We start from the raw sequence: 10,009 nt of genomic DNA, 5'->3' as shown, positions 1-10,009 counted from the left end.
TTGATGTAAGATAGTAGTAGTGGAAATGATTAAAAGTCATTGATGTTGATGGATTTGAGATGCAGTCTGAAGGTAGAGAGGACAAGTCAAGTTGGTATCAAATTTGGAGTATGAAAGAAAGAGGAAAGTTCTGTAGTGGAGCTGGGGATCTCAAAATTGCATTCTGTTATAGACCACTTTGTCAGTTTGATGAAGTATATTGATGTTTCTCAGAATATTAATGAACACATATATAATATTAAAAATGGCATCAGTGCTTGCTTCAGCAGCACATATACTAATGTTGGAATGACACAGAGAATTTTAATGTGGCCCCTGCACAAAGATAACATGAAAATTCATGAAACATTTTATATAAATATTTTTAAAAATTAAATATATTGAAAGAAAGTTTTCAAAATATTTTAAACAAGATATAGCAATAAGTATAATAATAACTACAGTCATTTTAAAGTTGTTAATATATAAAGATACTTTGAGGTATCTATTGTAACAATCACATTTTTAATGAACATTTCTCTTATTTCTGTTAGGAATAAAATCACAAGTTCTGCTAATGCAACTGTTGACTTTGCTGTATCCATAATGGTAGGAAATACTAAATACCAGCTAGAGGTAAGTGAAATGAAGATACAGCATGTTTTTATTCAAATCCATGGATCTTTTGTATGGACACTGTATTAAGAACCACTGCTCTGTAGTGGCTTTTCTACATCAGAATGTTCACTCACCTTCTGTGTGAAGTTTGTAAATTGTTTCTGAAAGAGATTTTACTGAAATTCTCAACCAGGAAAATCAATTAAGCAAGGTTCCCAATTCTATTTAATACATGTTTTGCTATGCTCTTTGATACCACTAAAACATAGAAGTTGTTTCCAAACTTCATTATTTTTACTCTTTCCAACAAAGACTAAGTTTATTTAAGTTTATGAGAGACATAAATTGTACTGTTTAAATTAAGACCTGAATTGAAATCATATGACCATGAGACATCTATAGAAAGTCTTATTAAGAAATCTAAAAGCATTCCTAGCTATTACTGTAATCTTTAATATTATAGAAGTGTATTCCATATTTTATGCCATAATAAAAATTTTTTCATAAATTACACTTCTATTATTTTTCTTATACATACTTTTTATTCGTGTATTTTTACTAAGGCATTGAATTTATAATCCCTCAAGAGAGAAAACATAAATCTCTAAGAGAGCACAGATTTAAATTGTCAAGTGATAAGTGGATATGTTATAAATTATTAAAAAATGACTTTTATTGTTCTCAAAAAGAATCTAAAGGATCTAATTCTTTTTAGATTTTTGAACGACATACCAGAAAAAGCTTGATGCTGTGGTATACTAAAAATGCGATATGCTTTGTTACTTTCTCCTTCAGCAGTTCCCCACAATCTGTAGGCAGTCTTGAATACTGAATCCCAGGAAATTTTCAGCTTGAGCTACTCAGCCTCATTGTCAAGTGATTGCCAATTAAGAGAAAAATTCTTGTAAATTTTGGCCTGTGAAGTTAAATGAGCCTTCGTGAGGATTGTTCCAATTTAGATGCACACTCAACACCTGCTGCTTTTTTGAAAAAATTAACATCATTTTGGAGTTTCTATGAGCCTGCTCAATGGGCTGCTGACAGATGTGTGGATCAGATGTCACCTAGAAGAGCTGGGGCTGCCAAGTTAGCAGGTACATTTTTTGATCCACTCTTCTTTCCTTGTCTGCACAGCTGTAATTTTCAGTTGACTAGGTATGGCTCAGTTTTCTTTTTGGTTGAAGGCTCATCAGATGCAGACTGACCATCATCATTTAATCCTGTGCTTATCTGACTTTTGTTCATATTCTCCTAGGACTCTGTTTTTACAGGTTTCAATAATCGGGCTCATGAAAAACAAATCCTTCCAAAATAAGGCAAATCTTTAACAATTTGAGAAAATAGATTCATTTTTTTTATTATTTTGTTATATTTCAAAATAAAAGTTTGCAGAAACCTTTAAAAGGATTTAGAAGGCCAGGTGTGGCGGCTCATGCCTGTAATCCCAGCACTTTGGGAGGCTGAGGCAGGTGGATCACCTGAGGTCAGGAGTTCAAGATTAGCCTGACCAACATGGTCAAACCCCATCTCTACTAAAATTACAAAAAAAATAGTGAGGCATGGTGGCAGGTTCCTGTAATCCCCACTACTTGGGATTTGGGAGACTGAGGCTGGAGAATCACTTGAGCCTGGGAAGTGGAAATGTCAGTGAGCCGAGATTGTGGCATTGCACTCCAGCCTGGGCAACAAGAGTGAAACGTCATCTCAAAAACAAATAATCAAACACTTTAGCAAAGCTAAATTTTCTTTTTCATTGCTAAAAGTCCTACCTATTTATACAAAAATTTGGAAGGAAACATAGAGCCATGTTTTAAATGGCCATCCACCCCCAAAAAAGAGAGAGAAATTAAACTAATGGGATACTCCTTTTACATCTTCCACACTCACATATTAATTTTAGAATTTTATTCAATATTGCAAAATACAGTTTATGGTAAACTGAAACAATCTTTTCCACACTCACATAGTAATTTTAGAATTTTATTCAATATTGCAAAATACAGTTTATGGTAAACTGAAACAATCTTTACAGACAAGCACACGAGTATCTTTAAATAAAAAGGCACAGAATTAATAGTCAGCAAAAACTTCTACAAAGCACATGGATGAGAAGCACCAATAACAAAAACAAAAATACCCCCAAAACACGAATATATAAAATAAAAAGTTCAAAAGGCACATATAAACTGTTAGAAAACTACTATTAGTTGATGGATTCTGACCCACAGTCCCAGGCTTGCGTAATGCATGAATAACATATGCTGACGCAGATATTTTTGCCTGTCAGTCTGGCTAAGGGTCCAGGCCACTCAGAGACTGAGGAGGATCTGGTAAAGAGTTAGCAGCTATGGCCCTGATCAGCCAGTGAAGTTTTAAGTTATTTAGTATAGATTAAATGACAAAGGTCTTGGGTAAACACCACTAGAGGGTAATTGACAATGCCCAATGTCTGGAGTAGAGAGTAATCATGCACCTATGGATAATCAAAACTTGGTCTTAAGACCACATGAGTAAACAAGCTATTTAGATAAACTCCTCTACATTTCTATGTATCTGCCTAAGCTTTTAAGAGATTTCAGCTGCCTTTAGCCAAACCTTTTACTGAAGCTATGCAAATCCCTCAGACTTCCAAGAAGGTCTGTGACTATTTCCTGTAATTATCTTGATAATTTTCCTCTCAAATTTTTCCCACCACCCTGACTGAACTCCCACAATTAGTAGCCTTAAAGGGATAAATATTTACATCTATAAAACAAAATTTTTCATCTGAAAAGGTCAATTCAAGACAATATTTTTTCAATATTTTTATATTTAAAATATCTAAGTTTGAGCTGAATAACAGGAAGATGGCAGCTACAGAAAAAAATAATAATATAGAAAGTACAGTCTAAATATTACCCCTAGGAAAAACATTATCAGAGAAAAACATAAGTTATTATAAATACTTTCCAGGGGATAATTGATAAAATACAATATTGAATACACATAGATATAAAGATGTTAAAAATATAGACTGAAGACTGCTATGAGGGGGTTAGGAATGGGCTAAAATGCTACCTATTGGGTATTATGCACACTACCTTGATGATGGAACCATCCATACCCCAAACCTCAGCATCATGTAATGTAGATGCCTGGCTGACATATCTCAATTCTCTTAATCATGTTATACTATTACATATTCATATTATTTTACTATTTTCTTTACATGTAAAATTTTTATTTTTGTTTATAAATATTTGAATTTGCAATAACGGATAGAAAAAAAACAAGCAACCCAATTATATCTTGGTTTTAGACACAGGTTCAAGTTGGGATAAGAAAAAAATATGTTGTTTACTTGTGTTTTTATGGAATTATCCATTTCTATTGGTCAGCCTTTTCTTTTGGTTGTTTACATATAGAATTGCTATTTAATATTAAATCTCTTTAGAGGTATTAAAGCCATCTCAAAGTTCCTTTTCTTTTCCTCAGTTGATTTTTCTACTTGAAATAAGAGTGAGCTTGAGTCTTGTGTTGAGAATAAAATTAGAATAATTTATTACTGAAGTTAGACCAGATATCCTGATTGACAAACTAATTAAATAGAACTCTGTCTTAGAATTGTAAAATCCTTCTCATCTACTTTGGCAAATGTCTTTATTTTTAAAATACATCTAATCATTCTCTCTGATAAAATGAAATATGCAAATGATTTATAAACAATCAGAGCCAAGCAAATTGTAAATATTATTGTTTAATAGAAGAGTTTGGTTGCATGTAATCGCTGTCCAAAGGCCAACATAAAATGTTTATTTAAATGTAGAATTCGGACTGAAACTGCTCTTGTTTTGAGTCTTCTAGGTGATCTTGTGTAAACTACCTTGCCAGTTAAACCAATTGTTTTCATATTTAAAATGTGGCAAATACCTCAAATCAAATGATTGTTGAGTAAAAACAAGTCAAAACATTAAATATCTTATTTGTAATTACATTATTTTATTTATTTATTTGTATATTTTTGAGACGGAGTCTCACTCTGTTGCCAGGCTGGAGTGCAGTGGCATGATGTCGGCTCACTGACTTCTCTGCCTCTGGGGTTCAAGTGATTCTCCTGCCTCAGCCTCCCAGTATTTATTTATTAATGAATTAAATAAAAGTTATTTCTCCAATCTTGTTAAAACCTAATTTACTGTTAGATTTTGAAGTCACATACATATTATATATTCTTAATTTATGAACTTTTCTTATGAAGTTTGTTAAGCCAGTTTACTACGTTAAATTGCTCTCTGTCTTTCATGTCCAAATTAGTTCTTCATTTAGGATTCTTTTTTTTTTTTTTTCCACAGGAAATTTACAACAAAGACTCTAATTGGCCTCGATGGATGCTGTTTTCATTGCAGGAATATTTCAACGGGTATGTAACAGAGGCTTCTATTGTTTGTTTATGCTTCATTTTGCTTAGGCTTTGTTTTTGTGGTTTTTTTGTGTTTTGGGGGGTTTTGTTTGTTTTTTGGTATAGATCAGAGTAAGAAGAGCCACATTTCCTAAACTTTACATTCATTTTGTTGTAAGTTTGTTCGCAAATCTTAGAGACTATTAAAAGTCTTTAATGCCATTAATGATGGTAAGATATCACAGAAATTAAAAATTAGTAAAGAATTATTGCTTTAATTTAGCTTTCCAAAAATAGAAGACAGCTTTTCTCCCCTTATAGTTATTAGAAAGACAAACATGCACATGTACACACACACACACACACACACACACACACACACACACACACCATTTTGTATGCACAAAATGTATTAATAGAAAGACAAAATATGTTGTAGGGAAATGGGTTCTTCAACAAAATACAATGTGGATCACTTGCACTTGTAATTCACAGATGTGTCACATATTAAATATTGTACAATGCAGTTTTGGATAAGTATTAAATGCACCCTTATACTCACATAATGCTGGGAGGAATTTATGTCATTATATATTAAAATATGTAATGAGTACAACATGTTTCTTGTTTATTGAAGCAAAACATCCACTGAAGTCGTGGGGCTCTTCATAAGTTATTGCAAATTTACCAATAAGAGTGTGTGGTGAAATTAGGCTCTCTAAGCAAAATGTGTTCATAATTATGATAAATGACTTTAAATCACAATTTATTTAAGTTTACTGGATATTATTTTGTGTAAAAGCAAAATGAATTTCTTAATGTATACCTTCAAGGAAAACAATTAGTATACAACTATTGTGTGCATTTAGCATAAGCATTTTCATTTAATCTTTTAAATAGCCATAGGTATTGTTAGAAGCAGCTCACTAAATGACTTGCCCAAGATCAAATAATGAGTAATTTATAGAATTGTGATTTTTTTTTCTTAAATTGTTTTTTAGAGGCAAGCCATCTGTTTCTCTCTTGGTTTTTAGAGACAAACAGAAGAACAATCATTTTCTGTCACCTGGGCTGGAGTTCAGTGGCAGGATCATAGCTCACTGCAGCCTTACACTCCTAAGCTCAAGCAATCCTCTTGTCTCATCCTACCTGAGTAGCTGTAATTGTTATGGCTATACATTATTCAGAATTTTTATATTCAGAGACAAAACATGGAGTAAAAAATTTTTAAATTGATTTAGACATGAGAGCTTTCCATGTTGCCCAGGATGGTCTGGTTAGAATTGTGATTTTAACTTAGAATATTCTCTTGCAAATTTCCAGATTTATTTACTCTGATTTTTGTCTCTGAATATAACAGAACGTATGTATATATATAGAAGAAAGTGCTTAGAGAGCAACACAGAAAAAAATTATGGTCCATCATAATTACAAATGCATAAATAGATTCTCACACTTTTAAATGAGTCGGGTTGTCTCATTGTCTCCTGATCTGCATGCTCTTATTTGTAGACTTCTGGTCTGAATCTTTCTTCCTGGGCATATGATTACCTTACTCCTAGAAGCCCTGCTGGGTGGCCTAAGGAACTACCTTTTCTCTTCTGTTTCCACGGAAATCTCCCCTGTCTCTCATCTCCAGGAATCCCCAAACTCTGTTAGAAGCCAATTGAGCTCCTATCCAACTTTGATTATTCTTCCTGAGGGAGTCTGAACCAAGTATTCTTTGCTTTAAATCTCAATCTAGTCTTTGCCAAGGTCTTTTTTGTGAGAGTAGACTTTTTTCTTCTGCATCTTTGACTCCACTATTTCCACTGACACTTTTCTCTCTTCATGTGAACTCATTTTACTTTTTTCTACAGCTTAAAAGAAACACTTCTTTTAACTTATGCTTATATCTAGTTCATTTACCTCAAAATCAAGCTACAGAGATTAAGATTTTCTTCCCATACCCATATTTTTTACCACACATCCGCTCACCAGTTTACTTGAAGTTAGCTGCTACTGTTATGTTCGTTTTGAAATTTAATATCATTATTAAACTCCTAATTGTTAAATTCATTGAATGCCTCCTTTTCTTGAGTTCTGATGTATCTGACACTGCTAAGCACCCTTTATTTTAGCATACTTTATGAATAGTCACACATGACAAATTAGGTTTTTTTTGTCCTTGAAGGAAAATAATCATTTTACATGAGTATGTACAAGAAACATTGTTGGTTATTTTCTTTCCTCAGAATATGTCCTTGGCTCTGGAATCATTTTTATCCTTCTTTGCACTGTTGAACAATGTCTTCTTCTTGAAATCCACTTTCTCACTAGTTACCTCTTACATTTTGGTTTTGGGGTCCTAGCTTGCATCCAGACTTACTTGTATCTACCCTGCCCTCCCACCCCAACTGGACTTGGGAATTTAACATGCATTTTTTTATTGGCTTTGCTACAAATTTGTCCTTTAAATATATTTACTTTTTATGCTGATTGCAGCACTGCAGAGTGGAATACAATCACCACTTCTGTCCTTTTGTGATATTCCCAAAGACAAAGGCCAGGCCTGTTTGGTTTCACCACATTTTTTTTTCTTTTAAAAGTAGATATATTGAGATATAATTCACATATCATACAATACACTCAATTAGAATATGCTATCCAGTGGATTTTAGAATTTTCACAGAGCCATGCAACTATCATCCAAATTGATTTTAATACATTTTCATCATCTAATATAGAAACTCCATAAACAGTAGTGGTCATTCCCCTTTTCTTTCAATAATAAGGAAACAATAACAGTCTGCACAATATCAAAAGCAGCAGCAACAACGACAATAGCAGTGAACATGGACGATGAGCTAATGTGAGGGAACATGGTTTCTAAGTTAAGATAGTGTGGTTCACAATTTCCTCAGATTGAGTAACTTAAGTTTGATTCTTCTGTTCTGGCTGCTCTATGGAATGTGGATTGTATGAAGGCAACTGCAAGCTGCTTCTGCAAATCATCTCTTAAAAACACTTAGATTTCTGCATTGCCTGCTTTCATCAGGCAAAACTTTTTCCCAGCTTGCTTTCCTGTAGGTATTGTTCATAGTTATATACAATTTTGGTGTGTCTGATTCTCCATTTAAATATATAATCCAGATGCAGTGATTCACACCTGTAATCACAGTACTTTGGGAGGCCCAGGTGGGAGGATCACTAGGTCAAGAGATTGAGATCCTGGCCAACATGGTGAAGCCTAGTCTCTACTAAAAATACAAAAAAATTAGCTGGATGTGGTGGTGTATGCCTGTAGTTCCAGCTACACAGGAGGCTGAGGAAAGGAGCATCACTTGAACCCGGGAGGTAGAAATTACAGTGAGCTGAGATCGTGCCACTATACTCTAGCCTGGCAACAGAGCAAGGCTCTGCCTCAAAAAAACAAAACAAAACAAAATAAATAAGTAAATAAATATACAATCCAATAAGAAGTGAGAAATGATGGTAGAAGATGAAGTTTACTTTTTAATAATGTAATATGTGCAAAGTAGCAAATACATTCTATGATTTCAAAACTATATGTGGATGCAAATATGTATTGTCTATTCTCATGCTGCTATAAAAAAACTGCCCAAGACTGGGTAATTTATAAAGAAAAGAGTTTTAATTGACTAACCGTTGTGCATTGCTGGGGAAGCCTCGGGAAACTTATGATCACAGCAGAAGGAACCTCTTGAGCAAAGAGGAAAAGCCCCTTATAAAACCATCAGAACTCAGTCACTATCATGAGAACAGCATGACAGTAACCACTCCTATGATTAATTACCTCCTACCAGGTCACTCCCAAGACACATGGGGATTATAGCAACTACAATTCAAGATGAGATTGTGTGGGGACACGGTCAATATGTATACTTATATGGATGCAAATTTGTGTGCCTATGCACTGATAGCCAATTGTTCATGGGCAACATTGTTCAAATGTTATTCTTGCAAACTTTATTTTGATCACTTTTACTATCAGATTATTGTCCTTTGGGCAAGTTCAGAAGTAAATCTTTATAGCTTGACTCAAAATAGTACTTTTTCTCTCCCCCCATTTCTTTTCCTTCTTCTGTTCATTCACTGCCCTTTTTCTCATTGCACCCCTTTTGCCCCATCCCTCTAACCCTTAAACTCCAGTGTGAAATTCAGTGGAGGTTCCACTGGTGTGATTGTTTATCAGATAGAATGGAATTAAAAAGAAATTCAGAAATTGCTATTAAAAGGCATTATAATTTGTTAAATTCTAAAATCATATACAAAATACACACATACACACACACATATACACATATGGTTTATCTGTATGAAATAATTGCTAATTAGAGTTTTGGGGCCAGTCTAGGAAGCTAGCCAATATTTCACTGGTGCTCATGCTGGGAAATAGCTGAGAAGCTCCCAACAACAATTAACATTTGGGACTTTCTCATGTGAATCAGCATACATTGTTCTTTCATATGGAAGGCAAAATTTCTTGTGCTTAGGAACACTAGATTTCTTTCATTTTTTAGGACTCCCCAGTGCCATTTTTATTTTGTTAGCTCCATTCTTGCTTACCATATATTTATTCACAGACTTTCAAATGTATCAAAAAAAAAAAAAAAAAAAGATTGACTTAAATGCATGACTTTCAACTCTTTTAGAAAGCATAGGACATATTCCAATTTTTAATTTAAGTCGAACCACTGAGAAATGAATTTATTTGTAAAAGAGTTTATATATTTATGAAGATACATTTGTTCTTGAAAGGTTATTTTCTGTAAAGTAAGATTATGTTGTGTTACTTCCAGCATTCAGCCCACAGTACAAAAGTACTATTCTTGGTCTTTAGACTAAGTGCTATGTCATCTAGCTAGGAAAAGTAAGAGGCATTTCTTATTTTTAACATCAGCAGTATTAAGCATTTTCAGTGTTTATCAAGATGTATGTAATGATAACATACGTTACATCTACGGGGTTCTTAAATAAAATATAAGTAAAAATAACTTATTTTTTCATGTGAAAGAACTTTGATTTAGTGTAAAG

At 33.5% G+C, this 10,009-nt stretch overlaps 1 non-coding gene across 1 annotated transcript; it reads left to right on the top strand.

Moving 5' to 3' along the window:
* The first annotated feature begins 253 nt into the window (after positions 1-253).
* On the top strand, positions 254-360 carry LOC119468840. Its single transcript, XR_005197612.1, has one exon. It is a non-coding gene; the product is annotated as a U6 spliceosomal RNA (small nuclear RNA).
* Positions 361-10,009: the final 9,649 nt, after the last annotated feature.

The sequence above is a fragment of the Cebus imitator genome, unplaced genomic scaffold, assembly GCF_001604975.1.
Source record: "Cebus imitator isolate Cc_AM_T3 unplaced genomic scaffold, Cebus_imitator-1.0 Scaffold503, whole genome shotgun sequence".
NCBI lineage: Eukaryota > Metazoa > Chordata > Mammalia > Primates > Cebidae > Cebus > Cebus imitator.
The sequence above is the reverse complement of the archived record's forward strand: the minus strand, read 5'-3'. Positions and strand labels throughout refer to the sequence as shown.